Here is a 22489-nt window from a genome sequence, read left to right as displayed (position 1 = left end):
AATGGAGATGATAATAATAGTATCTGTCTTCCAGGATTGTCGTGAGGATGAAATGAAATAATAATTGTATAATGTTTAGCACAGTGCTTGACATATAGTAAGCTCTATATAAATATAAGGTATTATTATTATTATAAGTACCAGAGCTATGACTTGAACCCAGATCTTCGGACAATAAGATAAGAACTCTTTTACTTATAATACAATGTCTTTAAGGGACACTTTTTTTCCTTTCCACACCCAAAAATGTATCTAGTTACACCTTTACAGTCTTGGAGGACAGAATTCAGACTCCCTAATACTTATCCACACATGATTTTTGTCTTGTTACTGGACTTTGATGACTCTCTCAGAGAGAAAGAGGTTTATTACTTTGCACAACTCTGCCCAACTTAAGTCCAATTTACATGTAAGTCAAGAGGTCATCCATGATGTTATTGTTCCTCTTGAAAAATGAAGGAATAGTGGTAGGTAGATGGCTCAATGGATAGAGAGCCAGGTCAGGAGATGGGAGGTCCTGGGTTCAAATCTAACCTCAGACACCTCCTAATTGCCATATGACACTGGGTAAGTCACCTAACCCCAATTGCCTAGCCCTTACTGTTCTGCCTTGAAAGTGATACCCATTATGAATTTTAAGATAAAAGTTAATGGTTTAAAAAGAAGAGAAAACTATATTTGTTGTAGGAGATAAATAAGACAAAAGCACTTTTCCTGATAAGGTTTACAATCCAATAAATAGCTTAAGAGTTCAAAAAGAGGTTATATCTATATAATCATGGACCAATTAATCCACAAATATTTATTAAGGGCCTTTTAGGTTAAAATTGCTATATTAAATAATTCTCTGATTCTTTGTCTACTCTCACTCTGACTCCTCAGTGATGTATATTCCCAATACCTTTTTGTTTCTCTTTTCTTCATGCTTTCCTGGGGATCTAATTTCCTCTCTTGATTTTAATTTCAACTGTACATTTGTACTTGAATGTTTTACTGAGACCTCAAATACAACACACCTAAAATTGAACTTATCATTAATGTAACTGAGACTCAGTTTTCTCATTTGTAAAATGAGAGAGTTGGGTTAAATGATACCCAAGGTCCTTCCCAATTCTATGAGTCAAGGATTCTCCATTTGACTTCCGTCTTTCTATTAATGTTACTATCATTTTCCAGGTTCCCAGACTCAAGTATCAGAGTCATCTCTCACTCACTCCTTCCAATCCTTCATCCCAATTCCAATCAGTTGCAGAGCCCCAAAGATACTTTCCTCATTTGTTTTAAATATTAAATTTCTTTTCCATTCGCAGGGATACCATTTTAAATTCAAGCCATTGCTCACTTTATTCCTGGATTACTGCAACAGCTGCCTAACTAGTGTTTTTATCAAGACTTTTTTAAAATCATAATTTATACCTTACAAAGTGGCTCTACACATTATCTCATGTTTTTCTGATTCATTGGTCATATTTTCTTTCATAAGATCAATCTTTGGAAACCATGTGATCCCCGACCCCCTACTCAGGAAACATTTAGCAGTTTCATATTGCCTATAACTTATTTCCTAAATTTGCTAAAATAGCTTTCAAAGATGTTTTGTTATCTGACTTCAATCACTTTTTCCAACTACTGAGAATTACAGAATTTGAGATTTGGAAGGGATTTCATATGTAAATAGAATCCCCACTCCTACATAATTGCCAAATAGTCAACCAAATTCTGCTGGAAGGATTCCAAAGAGGGGAATATACCACATGTTAATTTGGCCCATTTGACTTCTGAATAGTTTAATTGTTAGGAAGTTTATCTTGAAATCAAGTCTATGTTGCCATGTAGAAAATTCTATGTAATTTTCCTGGAACTGCCCTTTAGAGTCAGAGAACAAAACTGATCGATACTTTATATGACAGCATTAATATTGAAGAGAGCTATTATGTCCCTCTGGGGTTTTCTCTTCAAAAAGTTAAATATTCTCAATTCTTTCAATGAATCCTTCTATGAAATGGACTCGAGAGCATTCACTATCTTTGTCCTCTGAACCTTTCAGCTTTTCAATGTCTTTCATAAAATATAATGGTGAGAACTAAAAATTATAATCTGCACAAGTTTTAATAAAAGCATCTAAGCTTGTCTTACTTCAGTAAAAGGCAATATATCAAGGGGAAGGGGAGCAGTCATATTGCCAATATCTCACAGAAGACCCAGATTGCAATTCACTAAATCTCTCAAATCTTTTTCAGAAGAACTGTTGTCTAACCAGGATTCTCCCACCTTATACATTCATAAAAATGATTTCTTGTATCCAAGAGTAAGACTTTATATTAAATCCTGTTGAATTTTATCTTCTTTGATTCAGCCCAATATTCTACTCCAGGACATCTTAGTGGGGTGTTTATATGTGTGTATGTGTGCATGTGTGTATGTATCAGGAAACCTAAATATATAAGATTATAAAGGAAACCAATCATAATGAAGTACATGTATAAAAAATTTTAAACACCTTCACAAATTCCAGGATAAGAGTCTTTATAAGCTTTTGGGAGATTTTTGGCGACACCCAATATATTAGTTATTTCTTCTACTTTTTGTCATCTACAAATTTTATGAGGATGCTATCTTTGCCTTCATGCAAATCATTAATTACAAATGGTAAGACACAAGACCACACATGCATCTCAGGTACTCCACAGGAGACCTCCTTTCAGAATGATATTCAACCAGTATCAAAGAATCCTTGTGTTCAGCCATAAAATCAGTTCTTGAATCCATCTGAATATACTACGACCTAGCCCAAATCCTTTCATTTTTCCCTGAAGAACAGTTTGAGATTTTTTATAAAAAGCTTTGTTAAAAATCTAGATAAATGATATCCATAGCATTCTCACCATTTACTGGCCTGGTGATCTTATTTAGAAATTTTAAAATGTCTAAGGTTAGTCTAGCATTACCTCTTTTTAAAAAGAAAAAAAAAACCCTTTAACTTCCATCTTAGGATCAATATTGTGTGTTGGTTCTAAGGCAGAAGAGTAGAAAGGATTAGGCAATGTAGGTTAAATGACTTGCCCAGGGTCACACAATTAGGGAGTATCTGAGGCCAGATTTGAAACCAGGATTTCCCATATCTAGACTTGGCACTCTGTCCACTGAGTCACCTAGTTCTGGTTTTGATAGTCATGTTGTCACCTTTTAATCATTTCTTCTCTAACTATATGTTCCATTTGTTCTCAAAAAGGAGTATCAGACAAATAACCATGAGTTGGCTCTCTGGGAAATTAGCTCATCATTAGCAAATTTCTATTGGTATTCAGATGTCCTGGTGCTTGGACTGATTTATAATGTGAACAGAATTCAATTTGGGGGTTACTCCTGAGGAGGCACTAAATAGACACAAGAACTAGCTTGAAGACAGACACAGGCAGATACCCAAGGAAAGATATTTTGAGAAGGCATATTGCTGGAGGTGTTCCTATATTAGAGATTCCTTCTCACTCTCTCTCATGTTCCTACTGAATTGTTTTTCTTGCTGTTCCAAGAATGGGGTGCAGACCACAGTCTAAAATGCCACTGAGCCATCTTTAATTTTGCCAGGTCTTTTCAAGTGCAAGGAAAAAGTTCAGTGAGCTCCCTGGAGCTACACAATATAGTGGAGTCACAGAAGCACAGAATTTTATCATTTTAAAATCCCTTAAAAGAAAAATGAAAGACAAAAAGATTTTAAGAAACCCTTCAGAAATAATTTAGTTCTCTTCTTATCCAGTATTGTTTCAAGAATGAAGTAAAATCAAGCAAGATCATGTATTTAAAATGCTTTGTAAGCATTAAAATACTACAGAGACTTCTTGAATGATGTCAGAGAAAAATGATCATTCAGCCTCTACTTGAAAATGTCCAGTGAAGAGAAAACTTCTACTTTCTGAAGGCAGCCCTAAAGTTAAGAAGTTTCTTAGCATTGAGTTGAACCCTGTCCCTAAGTTAAATCATTCATTAGTCCTCGTTCTGCCTTTTGGGGCCACACAGAACAAAGTGATTCACTCTTACATGAGATATCTCTATCATATATCACCTCCATCCTTCAAGTCTTCTTTGGTCCAAACAAAACATCTCTAGGTCCATTTCCTTAAACTAAATCTATTATGGTATGGTCTCCAGTGCCCTCTCTGTCCTCTTCCCTTTATGGTGGGCAAAGTCTCTCTCATCAATATCCTTCCCAAAATGTGGGTTGGCTCTAAAGCTTACTTCTGACAATGCTTTAGAAGAAAGAGAATATACCAGGAATAGGCAACCTAAGTTCTAGTCCACCTGTCATGGGATTCATTGTTGCTGGGCTTCAGTTTCCTTATCTATAAAAACAGTTGGTCTTAGTCATGATGGTGGGAAAGGGTTGGATTTGATGATTTTTAATGTCCCTTCCTCTATGAATATGACTTCCTCTACAAGTCTTCCTTGAATATTACTTTGAAAACTAATTAGTTTCTCTTTTGAACTCCTATATGTATTCAATAGTCATCTGTGTATTTGTCTGTTAGCCTTCCCCCAACTATAATAATTCATTCATCTTTGTACCCTCCACAGTGCTTTGCCCATTATAGGTTCTAAATAAATGTAGATCCCTATTAAAACAATCAAAGAAGATTTTTTCCCTCTCCACCACCTCAAAAATAGGTAATTTATATCCCCAGCAGTTAGCAAAGGACCTGGCACACAATAAGCACTTAATAAAAGTTAGTTGCTTGGCTTTCTTTAAAAAAGACACTGTAAATTTGTGGAAAGATTCATATGAATTGATAAAAAATTTGCATTATGGAATATCTTCAAAGATAGATCATGTAAACACTTTCAAATAGAGTAATTAAAACTTTGATAACAAATTGTCACCAAGTTGAAGCTCTGAGAAACTTCTTTAATAAGAAGATCAGAATTATTTGCAAGTCAACAAAACAGTAGTTAATATATGAAGAGGAACTTGGAAATGTATTATTTTATGTAAGGTAAGCAGTCCTCTTGCTCACTTATTGACAGACAGCATGATTCAAAACTGGAAAGGGTCTTAGAATCCATCGAGCTCAACAAAAAGATATTTGTTAAAGTGTTATGTTCAACTTTGGAAGATACATCCAATTCAATTCAAAACACATTTATTAAGCACCTACTATGTACCAGGGACTCCAGCCAAGTGCTGAAGTCTCAATTAGTAAAAAGAAAAACAATAACTGCTCTCAAAGAGTTGGCAATCAATCCAATACAACACCATCTACTATATGCAGGTACTATGTTAAATGCTAGGGATACAGTTAAAAAAGAAAGATACTGCCTGCCCTCAGGGAGCACAAAATCTAATGTGGTGGGTACAACACACAAAAGGAAGCAGGATAGGGGAAAAATCGGGGAAGGACACTAGAAGATACTCTCCTAATAAAAACCTTATCTTCTGTCTTGGAATCAACACAAGGCAGAAGAGTGGTAAGTTTGACAATTTCTTATAGAAATCAGATAAAAATGTAAGGAAATAAAGGTAGTGCAATTTGCAAGAAAGAAGAAATATGACCATGGACCGAGGAATAGATGGGCACAAGCAGGTGAAATAAAGAGAATTGAGTGAAGATGGTTTGGGTAGCAGGAAAAAGACAGGGACATAAAAATAGAAAGAAGAGTACAGGAAATCCTTCTGATTCTCAGATTCAGTATTTTCAGTTTCAGATAGCCCCTGAATCCCACAATCTTCTGGCTCTGACAACTATTGTCCCCAGCCCAGAGACCAAGACATGTCAAAATCAGGTTAAAAGGCAGATAAACAAGTATTGAAGAAACATGATAAAGATCTCAAGATAGTAACTTAGTTTCCTCTTTGATACAGTCAGGGGAATTAAAACAGCATTTAAAAAAAAAACACTTTACAGGGTAAATAAGCAATTATCCAAAGCATTTTTGGTTGACAACAAATATTTCTGGATTTGTCTTTTGAGAACCTAAGCCTCCATAATAGAGAGGGTATCCTTTGATAACCTAGAAATTAATAAATTGCCAGGAAATTTCAACTTTGCAAGATCAGAAAAGATCACCCCTCTTATTCTCTGATTATACTCTTGTATCCTTTATCCAGGAAGGACAGAAGAAATTTTAGTGTAAAAGTAAGAAAGAAGAGTTCAGTTGTCTACCTAAAACATTCCAGCTTGGCTTTTTGTGTCCTCTAAGTCCATGGATAAATCATTTAATTTCTCTGGGAGACAATTTCCTTATCTGTAAAATGAGAAGGAACTGGACTAGATGAAATCTACAGTTGTCTACCTTTGTTATCTGATTATAACTAATCAATGTCCAGGTCACTAAAGTGTGCACTTCAGTGCACAAAAAGCAACCCCCTACAGGGATGTGATGAGGGACAAAGAAAAAAAAATCTATCTTTCCAAACCTCGCACTGAACTGCTCTGACACCAAAATTCCAGCCATAAACTCTAATGAATTCTACCAATGTGGAGAGATCTAGAAATAGACTATTTCCAAAGAACAGCCTAACTATGTTTGGAGGGAAATTATCAGAAGATTGAGCCCCAGAGAATAACTTTCTTTTTCAGCCTCATTGACCTTTCAAATTAGACAAAAATACCAAAAAACAAAACAAAACAAAACAAAAACTCACAAAAAAGAAATCCCATGTGTCTTCCTTCCAGTTCTTCGGTGTAAGTGATGAAATAATGGGAAGCTGAAGGAGGGTACCCACAGTTCCATTCTTCTTCAACTATCTCCAAACTCTAATTTTACTGCTGGTACTCATTGTGCAATCTTTATTCAATGGTTGAAAAGTTGGATTATTTGCTAGAGAAACTAAATTGATATTGATAAAAAACAGAAAACAAAAATCAAAGAGTTTACCATTCTGTGCCTCAGTTTCTACTCAGACAGGCAAACCAACTGGTTCATGATAAAGTAAATTGATTTTATAATGTAGAATTGGTAATTGAGGAGAAAGAGCACTAGAGCTGAAATAAGAGGACTTGGGTTCACTTCCTAGCTATCACAGTCACTCTCTTATTGGAAGAAAACATTTACTCTCTCTGAGCCTCAGTATCTTTATTTGTAAAATGAAGGATTTGGACTAGATAATCTCTAAGTTTTTAAATGGAAGTTAATAGTTTGCTATATTCCATTTCCTAGGTAATATATTTACCTTTTAATAATGACATTCCAGGACCTATATACACACAAATTTTTAAAGTAGCTCTTTTTGTCAGGGCAAAGAATTGAGAAAGTGGGGGCATACCCATAAATTGTAAAATGGTTGAGTAAGTTATAATATATGATTATAATGGAATATGATTGTGCTGTAAGAAACAAGTGGAAGGAGCTTGGAAAAACCTGGAAAGAATTAAATGAACTGAAGCAGAGTGAAATAAGCAGAACCAGAAGAGCAGTCCACTGAAAGGATTGAATATAGAAGAGCAGATTCCATAGGAAAGATCTAAAACCTGAACTTCTCATAAGAAGAGTGTTGAGAAATGTGAATGACTCAGTTTACCTCTGCCCTTTGAGAAACCTCAGTGCCAAACACCACTGTTTTGGGGTTGAACTATGGACTTTAGAGTTGTTTGGGAATTCTTAGAAGTGGGTGGGATTTGTGAACATATCTAATGTTAAGTGCCTTTTATTTGTTTTAGAGGCTTCCCTTATTGTTTTAAGTCTCCTCTCTGGAGCCCAGCTCATGAGTTTGACCCTTGCCTTTGATGTGATATAGCTGACACCTAGTGATATCCCTGAGGCTTGCTGCAAAGAGGTTTGCAATCTGTTTATGGTTTGTCTCTGCAGGCTTGCCACAGCAAATTCCCCAGAGGGTATAAACAACCCCCCAAGTTCTCTCTCATCAGAGTTGGCAATTAGTATGGTGTTTTCTCCCAGGGAGGAGTTGGCATGGGAGCTGGCATTTAGTGTGGTACCTTCTCCCAGGGATATGGTTCCCAGAGTCCCCAGGGTGCAGGCCCTGTGTGGTATGTGGCACTGGACTCTGAGTGGTGGCCAATGTTGGACCCTATCCCTTTTCCTGATTAAAGACTTGGGTTTTCTGAAAACTTTGGTAGTTCTGTGTTATTTCCAAGTTAACAGGAATATACTCTAAACTTTGTAAAATTTAAGGAGTGTTGTGGGAAGAACTAAAAGAATTTAGAATCAAGGATGAAAACATCATCAGAATCAGTGAAGGAGGATTTTAAAAGGCAAAAAGTTGTCCAGTGCAAACTGTGTCCTGGTTTCAGAATCAGAGAACCTGGCAGTAAGGTCCTGCCTCTGATCTTCATGCCCTCATGATCTAGGACCAGTCATTTAAACTCACTGGACTTCAGTTTCCTCATATGCAAAATAGCCTCAGAAATCCCTTCTCTCTCTAGATCTATCATAACCTAATCCAAAGCGAAAGGAAGAAACTGCCCAAATAATTCTGCTCTTGGGACAAATACTCTGAGACTTGTCATGCTTTTTATACAAGAGAAGTCAAGAAAAATACTGTCTACTTGCTGTTTTTGGAAGGAGACAATAAGATTCCTGCAGGGTTGAAGGGAGACTACACACTCTTTAAAGCAGGCACCTATTTGTCAACAGATCTTAACAAACTGAAGCTTTCCATCCATCTAGCAGAATTCATCCTAGCTGCTGCAAATCCCCCACCCCTTGCCAAGATAGGGTAAAAGCAAGACTACACTTAGAAATTGTACCTAGCACCCAGCATACTGAGAATTTGTCTAGTTTACTTCTTTTAGAAGCAATCACACCTTTGCCTCTGGATTACATAGAACAGGGCCAAAAAATGGGTCTTACAATCAAAATGAGCTGGACAAGGAAATGGCAAACACTTCAGTGTCTTTGCCAAAAAAATACAAAATGGAATCATGGAGATTCGGACACAATTGAAAAACAACGGGAAAAAAAAAAAACCTCTCCTAACAGCTATCAACATCAAAATATTTGCAGATCTAAAGTATTTTATCATTCAGCTACCTGGCTGAGATAATTTTTTGTAAAGTTGTTTTCTTTCCTTTAGGGAATTCCCATGATGAGAGATGCCTGGATGTGCTCTCAACCATACTGGACAAGCCTTTTTATTAGAACAATTCTGTACATTAATCAGCAATAAGGGGGTTAATGATGCTCTTATTCAAAGAATCTCAATTATGTTTGAACATTAACACCCCATTAAGATGAATGACAATGCATAGTAAGTAGTGTTTCCATTAGAAATTGAAATTGTATCAATTAGCTTTTAAACTAGCCTAAATAAATTCAATTTGGTAGCTAAGAGTGAATCAGATGCCATGGTTTTGAATAAAGAGATTTCTAAAAAAAAATTTGATTTTCTTCCAAATATTCATTCCAATAATTATATGGGCTTATAGAATGTCTTTCAAAGAGATCGAATTAATATAGTCCATCACTTCATAAAGTATAACAGCATGCTTAAAAGTAAGTTGCAATTATTAGAATCTTTTTTCCAAAAAAGGTATCAGGGATTAAGTAATGAAAAAATGCTCAAATGTTATCCAATAGAAGAATACTTTTTAGAGCTACAAAAAAAAACAGAGTTAAGTTCAACCTTTAACTTAAAAAAAAAAAACCCTTACCTTCTGTGAGCAGTAAGGGCTAGGCAGTGGGGGTTAAGTGACTTGCCCAGAGTCACATAGCTAGGAAGTGTCTGAGGCCAGATTTGAACATAGCATCTCCCATCTCTAGGTCTAGTTCTCAATCCACTGAGCTACCTAGCTGCTCCCTCAACCTTTAACTTTTAAAGAAAGGGAAATCAAGACCCAGGTAACAGAAGTGATTTGCCCAAGATGACATAGTAGTGAGTGAGACAATTGATAAGGTGATAAGAGAATTTGAAATTTGAATCCAGATCCTATAACAACAATTCTACTTACATTTCCATTATACCATATTGATGCTCAAAAACCATTTGGAAGGCAATGTTTTGAAGGCGAGCAGAAGTGAGTTTGATGTTCATTGGTAGTGATCTTAGGGACACTGCCCAATCAAGTTGCATTTATCTTTTCAAGCAATTTACTGGATGAATAAATACATGAGATAATATATGTACGTACTATGCAAACCTCAGAACACTACATAAATGCTAGTTATTATTATTATTAATTTTAAAACTATTTTATGCTGAGTGCTAAATGCTAGGGATAAAAAAACAAAATAACACAATCACTGCTCCCAAAAAAACTCATTTTCAAATATAAACAATATATATATGGAAGGTTTCAGCCACCAGTCAAATGGAAAATTCCCATGGTCCTCAGGGTATAGCAGCAAAGCAGACAGTAATGGCACCTTTTAAATGTCATTTCCACTGACAATATCATATCAGTTTCTGATATGGAACCATTTGACAGCACCAAGGATTTTGATGGTAGGAACTTTTTTATGCATATTTTGGTAGCTGTGATTCCAGCACCCACCAACACATCTGTCAGGTTACATCTTCACATAGTTTTCTTCTTGGAATGATGACTAAGGGTAGATAGTATAGGATGGGATGGACGCAATATCAGAGATCATGGGGACATTGCTACTTCTGGATCTCTTGGATTAATTTACCCATTTGTGGCAATTGGTTGGCCAGCAGTTGATCCTTGTGTTGGCAAAGAAAGTGGGCTTCACAAAGGTTATCCCCCTCCATGATGGATATTGGGACATGGCTGGAAGCAAGGCTGGTGGTCTGGAAGACACTATTATTCCTTTGGTTTTGAGGTTGAGAGTCTCTGGCTGTCTCCATTGAAGTCTAAGGAAGGTAGATGGTGGCCAAGGTGGTGTTTTTGTGGCTTGACTTATCTAGCACATGCTGCTTCCTTTCTCATTAACATGGTGTCAGCTGAGTTGAAAGAGCAATAGTAGACCATATTTGCAGAGTTCCTGAAGATTTATAATCTATTTATTCTATCATTATCCCATTTGATAAATGAGGAAACCAAGGCACAGAGAAGTTGAGCGACTTGCCCTAGCTCACACAGCTAGCAAGTTTCAGAACAAATATCCATTATGATATTATGATGAAACTGATTCCAGATAGAGACCATTATTCTGTTCTCATTAAAGCAATTATGACACATAGGACACTTCTGTGTCATATATGGGGCCTCCAGGAAACAGAACTAAATTTTTATACTCTTTAGGTCTATCCCCTTAAAGCCATAGTCCACAAGATCACAGTTATGTGTTTATTTTTGCTAGTCAACCAGCTGACACAGTTATTTAATGAAATAGAATAGAAAATGATAGTAGAAAATTCATCAGGTAAATCTCTATTGTATTCCCCTTCATATTCACATTCTAGAAGGAGAATGAAAATTCTGTCCTTGGTACAGATAACTAAGGAATACATGGAGTTAGGGCACAAGCATGGGGAGGATCTTTGATATTGTCAAGTTTCAGGTGTCTTATCATCATATTGAATTGCTCTCTCTGGAGTGGACCTACCGGGAAGACCTCTTTGTTGGCTCTACCTGAATATTTCATTGTGGCTTTGTTATTCTCCTTGAAGTAGTAAGTTTTTGTTCTTTGTCTTTTCTCATCCTTGGCTTCTCTGTTCTCTACTGGATGCGCCACTTTAGCATCATCTCAATCTGGGTTTCTCTGTTTTAGAGCACAGTAACTAAAAAAGCTTCTCCTTAATAAGGGCGAACAGGCAGATCTTTAGGTACAGGCCAAGGTTCTGAACCAACAATCACAGTTATTATGAGCTACATAGAGAGTCTCAGGCTAATACTGTCTTTTCTTCTTTTTTTTTTAAATCCCTTTCCTTCTGTCTTAGAATCAATTGATTCTAAGGCTGTAGAGCAATAAAGGCTGAGCAACTAGGGTTAAGTGTCTTCCCCAAGGTCACACAGCTACAAAGTCTCTGATGCCATTTTTGCCTAACTCCAGACTGGCACTCTGTTCACTGTACTACCTAACTGTCTCTAATATTGTTCTTTCTTTTCACTCCTTTGTCTAAAGCTAAGATTACAACTTGTCTCTGCATATGATTTAGGGGTAGAAACTCCCAGGATCCTTTCTTGCTAGAAATGTAAATAAAATCAAGCCAAAATAAAAGTTATTTCTCAATCATCAAACTGCTCCTGAGCCTGTGGATGGCACAAGTTGCCTATCAGCATGCTTAAGTCTACTGGCTCATGGTCCTAACCCTAAACATATATTTTTCTACTTTTTTCAATATAATTTTATTTTAAAATTTGTTTCCCATGGTTACATGATTTTGGTTGTCTCCTTCCTCTTTTCCCTCCCCATCCCCAGAACTGACAAACAATTCCACTGGATTATACATGTGTTATCATTCAAAACCGGTTTCCATATTCTAACCCTGAACTTTTTAATGGTTCAAACTCTCACTATTTCTATAGGTCCTTTATATGTACTCTGTTCTCTAGATATCTCCATAACTAGGGTATTAGCAAGAAAGGAGCTGCCTCTGGGTTTGATCCTACCCAGTGTGTCTAATCTGACCCACTAGTGGCTATCAGTAACCAATTTCTTCCTTGCCATGGTCATCACGTTCAGACATGATCTAACTGTCTGTCTCTGGTGAGTGAGCACTATTTCTCAGCCTACATGGATAATTCTCTGTACTCCTTTGTTCATACTTGTGAGGGAATTCAAATCACTTCTCAACACTCCACATTTGCTGTCCTACCCAGTTTTAATTCCAATTGAACCAGATACCTTCCCATTTTAAGTCCATCTCTTCTAATCTCATCACCATATTGCTAACTCAAACTTTTATTGATATTGCCTCCCTCTGATTGGAAGGCTACAGGGTCGAATACTAAAGCCTTCCTTTTTAAGGATAGAAAATGGACTCAAATCATTTCACTTTGCATCTGATATTCTACATAGTTTCAACTCTATGGAAGAAAATATCTTCAGGTGTGTCTCTTCCTCCCTTCCCGCCTCCTGTTGTGTGTTGTCTCACTATCCATTAGATTAAAAACTCCATGATGGCAAAAACTGTCTTTTTGTTGTTTATTGTATCCTCAGAGTTTGACACAATGCCTAACACATAGCAACACTTGAATATTTCTTGGATGGGATTGGATGGGATTTCTTGAGTTTAGATATGTTGTTTTTGCAGAGTGCCAACCAGGCTTCAGGGCTCCAGTAGACCAGTTAGTGTAAGATAGGTTATAGCTACCTAAATAGTAATATTTGGGCCATGACTCCGTATTCTAGTGTGCTTTCACATGCAATCCATTTTATCTTCAAGAACTCTCATTTCTACAATTTGATATTATATTAAACCAGATGCTACAGGGCCGGCATTAGTCATGTGGTACTTTTGGTTCATGGAGATTATTATGGCATCCATTGCCTTACACAGATTGAAGCATAGCTTTTTATTAAGGCATCCTTAAGTTTTCCCTGATTATGTGACCTAGGCCATGTTTGCTTCTCTCATCTTTCCTATTTTACTTAGGACAATAGAACTCAAAATAAATGTTCATTGGAGTGCATTATTCTTAAAATTTCATTGATGTTAAATGGTAATGCTAGTTATACTTTACACGTCACTAGGATATTTTATCATTACCCTTGAGCTACTAAAATTATGCATGTTGAAAAACAATCAGGAAATGGGCTAAAAAGCAATACTAGTATTACTATTCCAATGGGATTGAAATAATATTAATACCATACACTTAAAAAATCGCTTTGGACAATATCAAGTCAATAGCCAAGCATTAATTACCAAGTACCATATATTGTACATATATACATATATATTGTACATATATATTGTATGGGAGATATGAAGGCAAAAATAGTTTCTAACCTGAGGGGAATCACAATCTATTGGACAGCACAACATCCACTCAGTTACCTACAAACTAAGATATAGACATGGACATAGACATAGACATAGACATAGACATAGACATAGACATAGATATAGACATAGACATAGACATAGACATAGAGACATAGACATAGACATAGACATAGATATAGATATATAGATATAGATAGGATAAATTGGAGACAGATGCAGAAGGAAGCCACTAACATTAAAGGAAATTGGGAAAGGCTTCTTGCAGAAGATGGGATATTAGATGAGACTTGAAGATAACCAAAAAATAGGAGATGGAATCAAAGAAGAATGTTACTTCTGTCTACCTCAGTTTCCTCAGCTGTAATATGGGAATAATAAAAATAGCATCTGCCTCCCAGGGTGACTGTGAGGATCAAATGAAATAATATCTTTAAGTGCTTTGCACAGCTTAAAGGACAATGTAAATGTTTCTTATTATTAGCTTAGACAGATTCTGTTACTTGCCTATAGTCACATGGCTAATAAGTGTTAAAAAGAGGGATTCTAAGCTAGTTTTTTCTCTGGCTTTAAACCCAGTATATTATCAACTAAGCCATATTGCCTTCTCTGTTGTGTTTATTTATATAACACTTTATATATTTATGCAAAATATGCCATGAAAATTCTCTCATTTGAGTGTCACAATAACTCCATGAATGTGTAGTGTGAGTATTATTATTCCCATTTAATAGACGGAGGAATCAAGGCCCAGAGAGAGCAAACCCATAGTTATAAATCTAGTTAGTATCTGGGGCTTAACTTGAACCCAGATCCCAACTGGTTCCAAGACAAGTATTCTTTAGTTTTTCTACATTTCCTCACTAGGCAAAAGGGAACCACTGAAGGATTCAGAGTAACAGACTTTATTATGAGCTCTGTGCACAAGAAAAGTAAATCTGGAAGTAGAATAGTATTTGACAGTTTCCAAATACTTACCTGTTAGAATGAACTAGTTGACCCTCACTGCAGCCCTGTTAGGTAATTAGCATGGGTATCATTTCTTATTCTTTTAAGGATATTTTGAGATCAAGGAAGAATTTATTTTGATATATACTGACTGCAAAGGACCTATCTTCTGAAGAGGAGTTGCATCTAATAAGTAAAGGAGGTGCAGGCAGGGAGTAAAGAAGGGGAGGGAGCTTGCAAAGGTAATTGTGCTAGATAATGACTCAGTGACCCAAAGCTCAGAGGCAGACATGGAGAAAGAGTAAAATTAAAAAAAAAAAAGATGTGTAGTATCGATTGAACATTGACAGCTTTGTAGCACAGTGTGAATTTGAGAATTTCTCCATCCCTACTTAAGGATTAAGTGTTGAGGAGGATGGCCTATGACCAATATGTGCTAGCAAGTGACAAATGAGAAACAACTGACAGACCCCCTGGGCTGTCCTAAGTCAAGCTTAAGCTACCATTGATACATGTGAGACGCAGGAAGTGATGTAAAGAGAGGTCTATATATTTCACGTTATTTCCTCTCTCCAGGATCTCTCTCATGCTGGCTTTCACTTTCTGACAGAGATGTTGGTCTTGTTTTCAAGTTGGGAGCTTGTGGAGGCATGCTTGATGTCTTGGCAGTTTGGCATTTGTAGCTTGCCAGTGAAGTGACTGGAAGAAGGTCTAAAGTGTGGGTTAGGTGAGGCATCTTCCCTGAGCCACCTTGGTGAGATGACTGATTCCTCCTTTCCTCCTTTCCTTGACTTTCAACTCCTATCTGGCTTGCCAGAGCAGTCCAATTCCCTTTTCTCTCTCTCTTCTTAATTTCTATTCTCTATTGTAACTAAACCACCATAAAAATCCCAAACTGACTTGCATATTTTATTGGGATTGAATTTTAATCCCTGGCAACCACTAGCATAATATATTCAGCCAACAACCCTAATTTTACCCCCAACAGTCTGGTGATCATGAAGGGATGTGACAAGTACCCCCAAATTTCTGTGAAACTTTTTTTTTCCTCTTTATCTCTTTATTACCTCCTTAAGTTAGTCTTTTAATCATCTAACTCAGCAGTTCAAAACACATCTGTGAGATCAGGTGAGTATAAAATATTTTTTTTCTCTTTTATCCTTAATTTGAATTGAACACAGCTGTTTTGTTAATATTAAGCAGGGGCAGGACCCTGAAGTCTTAGTTAGGGAAACTGTTTCTGAATCTCCCTTCCCTTAGGGAACAAACAACCCAATTATCCAAACCTCACTGACAATACTAGCTAACTAGATTACTCTTAACTATAGGAGAGAAAGACCTGGAGAAAGTCCTGCTCCTGGAGGTCTACTTTCCTTCTTTTTTTCTTTTTTTTCCCAAGCCCGAACCAGTCTCTAGTTTTTTAAATTTAAGTGAAAAGTAAAAATTCTGGTGAGGCCAGCTAGGAAAAGCTGAGGCTTTGCTCAAAGAGAAAAACAGTTTTACCCTTAAAGAGAAGGAGAGGAGGCTTGTGACCCTTCCCAAATCAAACAAAAACTCAACCTTAGCCTCAGGCAAAAAGCTTTGTTTTCTGTGTCCTTTTGGCCTAGAGGACTTGATTGGATTAAAAGGCTCTTATAAAAGGACACTATACCCAAATCTTTTCTTTTCACTCTCTGATTTTAACCTCTAGCCAGTAGTGACGTCTACTGACTAAAACCAAAATTATGAATTATTAAAAATAAAGATATATATATATATATATATATAAATGAATACTACATTCTATGAAATTTTCATGGCATTTGAAAAATTAGGGACATTAAAGATTTCAGAATGCCTCCCATTTCTTAAGTTCTTAGGTCATTTCATTTTTCTATTCCTAAATATTGTGATGAGAAATGCTACCTTGAAAAAAATTTGAAGCTAAAATTCAGGAAAAATACAAACCAATTGGATAAATACTTCTAACAGGGTGAAATGGAAAATAATGACTCCACCCAAAACATGTCTGACCCTTACAAACCTGCTTCTGCACCTCTATATGAGGAAATTCCTTCCCCCAAAATGGAGGTGGAATACACCTCTCCTATAGCTCAGTTGCTGGACTGCTTCTCACATGGTCTGCAAATCTTGGTTGAACGTACTTCCAAAGACCCTTCTCCTGAAATCCAAACTTCTGAAATCCCACTTTCTCCTGTTCCTTCTCCCACCCTAAAACCAATTCCAGCCCCAAGGAAATCTCATCCTTTTAAAGAAACTCTTTCTAGTCAAACTCTATCACAGGTACCAAATTCAAATAGGGGCCTTTTTCCTCTAAGAGATGTACCTGAAATAGGATGGAATTGGGATGTGGTGACTCTAAGGCAAAATATACCATTTACTCCGCAAGAAATAAGTGAATTCACATGAAATGTTCCCACGCATGAACAAGATCCCTTTATGGTAACAAAAAAGATGACAGACATTTTTTCAGTATAATCCTTCTTACAAAGACATTGAGAACTTGCTCTTGACTTTCTTAATGGAACATGAGAAAAATAAAATAATTTCTCATTTCAATAAAGCCTAGGGGCACAATGCAGCATGCTGGCCATCTCAGGATCCCAAATGGGACTATAACAATTCTGAGAATTATTTACAACAATATCATTGTAGGGAGGTCATTCTAACTGCTATGAGAGAGTGTTCTGACAGCATGGGTAAGTGGATGGAATTTGAAAAACTTGAGCAAAATGAGGAAGAGACACCTTCCAGATTCATGGACAGAATAATTGAGCTTGGGAGTTGATACCCAGATTTTGATCTTTATAAAGAAAATTTCATAAGACAAATTAGAAGGCACTTTGTCAATAACTCTTATAAAGTGATCAGGGATTATTTTAGAACTCATTGCCCAAGGTAGCTTGAAATGGATCTTGATGAATTAAGAAAAACTGCTCTATATGTTTCTAAGTGAAACAAAGAAAAAGAGGAAGAGGCTAATGATCTCATAGAGAAAATGGAGAAACAATTGAAATATTTAAAAGATAAGATTGATAAACTGGAAAAAGGGCATGATACTCAACAAGTGGCCTTTGCCCCTCTCCAAGAATCTATCAATCTATTACCTGCCAGTTCTGTGAGAAGGGCCCCAGAATGATAGAGTTTAGAAATTTATTCAAGATAATCAGAAATAATATGCAGTTTAATAACAACTACAGAAATGATAATTATAGAAATAACTATAATAATGATAATAGAAACCACAACTTTAGGAATGATAACTATAGAAATAGAAATTGGGAAAATGATAACTCAAACCAAATGACCCAACAACAACTTAAGTGGAGCTTGTCCAAAAAGTACTTGAGGTGCTAATGCCCCTCAGGGCAGTGCACCCAGAGGGGTGCCCAAGGAACTTCCCAAATACTATGAAAGTTTCGGGGGATTGAGAGGGGGCTGGCAACAGGAATCAGAGGATACAACCTTTGATTTTCCAGACCCTGATGTCTTACTATCTGTGGTCCCTATCCACTGTCCCCCCATACTGGTGAACCCCATGTTACCTTGAAGGTGGGTGACACCTATTATGACTGTCTTTTAGACACTGGAGCTTCCAGGTCTCTATTAAAGAATACACCTGATTTACATTGCTATTACATTGGCTCAGAGAATGTAATGGGAGTGTCAGGGATACCCCAAAGAGTTAAAAAGCTTTCCCCTAGAATGGTGTCTGTAGGACCCCTAGAGGTATAACATTCCTTCCTTTTGGTGCCTGACTCCCCTTTAAATTTTCTGGGGAGGGACTTTCTATACAAACTCAGAGCCACAATAACTTGCTCCCCAGATCAGTTCTTATCATTGAAGTACATGAGGAATCTTTAAATTTACTCCATGTAGTTCTCTCAGAGAGCCAAGAGGGGAAACAGCATCCCATCTTTGCAATACCTGTAGATATACTGGTGTCTCTTTGGGCCACATCTTCTTCCAATGTAGGCTTACTTAAGTTGGCTGTTTCTGTGCAGATAAAAACTAAATCTAGCCCACCTCCTTCCATTCATCAGCACCCTCTCTCAAAGGAGGCAATAGAGGGCATCACCCCAGTAATAAACTCATTACTCGATCAGGGCATCATAATTTTCTATAAATCTGAATATAATACAACCATCCTGCCTGTTAAAAAACCAAAAATAGGGCCCAATGTCAAGCACCTCTATAGAATTGTACAGGATTTGAGGGCTGTGAGCAATCATATTATAAAGAGACACTCGGTAGTTTCCAACAGAAATAATGATCATTTCTTCTATTCACAGCACACTTACATACTTTATAGTAGTGGGCTTGTGCTCAGCCTTCTTTTCCGTACCCATTCATGAGGATTCCAGGCATATATTTGCTTTCTTCTGGAAGGGCTCTTAGTATACATGGAGTAGTTTGACCCAGGGTTACATGGAAAGCCTGAGCTTATTTGCACAAATTTTGAGCCAAGACACAGATAATATAACATTTAAAAGTAGCATATTATCAAATATGTAGATGATCTACTCTTGGCTTCAATGGACACAGAAGTATGTCAGGAAGATAGTAAACACCTTATTTTGGAACTGCACAAAAGGGGGCATAAGATCTCGAAGAATAAAGTTCAGTGATGTCTCCCCAAAGTAGAATGTTTGGGGTTCATCCTGACTGTGGGTGCCCATTCTATTTCTCCCAAACAAATTGAAAATATTCAAAAATTAACCGCTCCTACTGTAAAAATAGACTTGAATTCAGGACTTCAATCCCCAGAAATCCTTGCTCCACTTCCCCAGAATGCTTTGTATTCTCACTGAATTCTCACCGAATTCTCACCTGGGCCGAGAGCAAAATCATTATTTAAAGGGTCTCTGCCCACGGCAGGCTCTCTTCTCTTCCTGGCTCCACTGGCAAACAGACACATCTCATGATGTGAGTGAAATTTGGGTGGGCCTCATGGCCCACCTAGCATGTGCTTCTCTTGCTTGTATTTTCTTTAACCCTTGATCTTTAATAAACCTCATAAAAATATAATACTCCTTGCAGAGAGAAACTAATTTCTACCTGCCCCAGTTCCCCTAAAATTTTAATCTTTACAGTTGGCAACCTAATGGGAAAATGAAATACTCTCAATCTTCTGATTCTTTTCTTAACTGATCTTTAATTCAGCCTTTAATAGCTACTGCTTAGAAAAAAAATTTTAAGCCACGTTTCTCCAAGATGCTTTTTTAGAAAACCATCTTGATCAGCTTCTGCTGGCAGCCATCTGCTTTGGACCTTCTGGAGCTCTTCCCTCCCACTGGCTTGGCTGCTTCTCCCTGCCTGCATGTGTTCCTGCCTGCAGCCCCTGCTCCAGACCTGTTTGCCGCTCACCTGGTTCCTGGCTGCTTCATTCTACCTGCCTGTTTCTCCCGTGGCTGCTGCGCCTGGTCTTTTGCTCACCTGAACCACCTGATTCAACCCAGATCTCTATCACCTGGTGACCCACCGCCGGCCCTAGCAAACTCTAGCCTTGGAGCAGATCCGCTCATCAAGCAGGACTCATTTCTACCAGCTGGTAACAAATGGGGGTATTGGTTCCATGTGGGCAGATTGGGCTCCACATGGGTGGATCAGAGTGTAGGAGGGGAGAGAGAAAAGGGAGAGGAGAAGAAACATACTTTTCCAAACAGGAACTTAAAAACAATGGGCTATTTAAAAGGATACCTTTTGACTGTTCTGGGAATTTCATTGATTTTTACCTAAGTGCCAGAAGAAAGATTCAGCCCAAAGATTCAATTTTAACTTTTAAGGGCAAATGGATGGCTCAGCAAACTGAGAGCCATGCCTAAAGACATGAAGTCCTGGGTTAAAATCTGGCCTCAGATACTCCCCAGCTGTGGGGCCCTGGATGGGTCCCTTAACCCCCATTGCTTAGCCCTTACTACTCTGCCTTCCGACAATAGACATTTAAATGGATAAGAACCCAAGGAAATTAAGGACTGGAGGTTATATATTTTAAGGCATTTCAGACTCCAATGGTTTATTTAAAAAAATCTCTGTATTTCTATTGCATTTCCTGATTGTTTTGTTTAAGATATAACTTTGTGATTTTAAGTTCATATATTACTGCATTCAATATTATTCTGTTACACTGAATCATTTTAATGTACTGGGTTAACTACTGTTAAATTCTGTTGCTTTCCCCTATAACCATATTGAGATCATTGTAATTAAGCCCATATATGAAAACACAGCTTTTTTCTATTTTTGCCTTTGTAAATTGTCACATAGAGGATAGATGGACTTCAGAACTGGTTACAATTGCTATAACCTTTGGAAAATGTAATGTGTTAAATATCTCAATTGATTTTAAGGGTTTTTCAAATATGATTTTTGGAATTTTTTTTAACAATCTCTGGTCTTTTTTGCCTGCCCCTACCACAAGGTATAAGGCCAATTCTAGCTGAAGTAAAATACATTTTATTACCCCCAACCTTCCTACATTTCTAAATATGTGAATGGAAGTTGGGGCAGTTAATCTCAGGGCATTTGAACCTCTAAAAAGCCTCCAAAAAAGGAGCACCTCTCATTTATACTCCTCAGCTCATTACTTTACGTCCACCAGAATGATATATAGATTTCCTGATTATGTTCTTAACCCAAGATGAGTTTTTACTTTGTTTAAAAATATGTTTATTACCAAGTTTGAAAGATTTGCTACATTTGTAAAAACTGTGACAAATATCCATCAATTCATAGGTTTTGAAAAATGCTATACAGCAACTTATGTGAAATATGATATTTTTCTCTTCTTTTTTATATTTGAAGCATGTCACCAGCATTACGATTTTCTTCAACTTTTTGACATTTCAATACCATAAGTTTAAGATAAATTTGCTAATGCATACCCCAAAAGCTAGAAGACTATAAAAATGATGCCACTGATTATTTAATTATTTTTTAAAAAATTATAGGACTTTGCTTAATGATTCTGTCTGATTCCAGGAAAAGATATACACAAAAGAGCCATTGCACAGAGCCAAAGAAAAGCCAATCCAGGAGGATTGATGCACTTCTAGGCCAATACAAAGGTCTTGAACCTAGTGTGAAGACTCGAGGTTACTGTGTTTAACATGTTGTTAAGACATAGGCTTTCCTTGTGTCCACACTCACTCTGAAGATACTCACAGATGAGTATCCCCAAAACCTTGGCTCATATAATCTGATCCCCTTTTATGCCTTTCAAGTGTGATAACTTTCTGTAGTCCTGGCTACTGACTGGGTAAATGCATCATTGCTTAGATCATTTAATTGGGCCTTGATTCAAGGACCTGTTATAGATTTATTTTTCTTTTTACTTGGAATTTTTACACATAAGACTTTGATAGTCTATATTTTCATCCAGTATTTTCGGGTTTTTTTGTGATATCTTTTTAATTTCTCTTGCCAATTGATTCATATACCTCATACCTCAGTCATGCATCCCTAAGTGATCCTGCATTTTTCAATCACCCTCTTAATGGGGGAATGTAAAAAAAATATTATTATTTAAATTACAAAGTTTAAATTCCTTTTGAGAAGAATTTTAGGTAAAGAAAGATGCTACCTCTCTGAATGCAGAAACTGAACTTTTGGAGATGACACCATGAAGAAACCTCCAGACCACAAGATGCACAAAAATGAACTCTGGGTGTAGTTGATTGAACATTTATTTGTATGTATACTTTCATGCCAAAGGGGACTGCCCCCTAACTGGTTTTT

Source organism: Monodelphis domestica, chromosome 7 (assembly GCF_027887165.1).
Source record: "Monodelphis domestica isolate mMonDom1 chromosome 7, mMonDom1.pri, whole genome shotgun sequence".
NCBI classification, from domain to species: Eukaryota; Metazoa; Chordata; class Mammalia; order Didelphimorphia; family Didelphidae; genus Monodelphis; species Monodelphis domestica.
The sequence above is the reverse complement of the archived record's forward strand: the minus strand, read 5'-3'. Positions refer to the sequence as shown.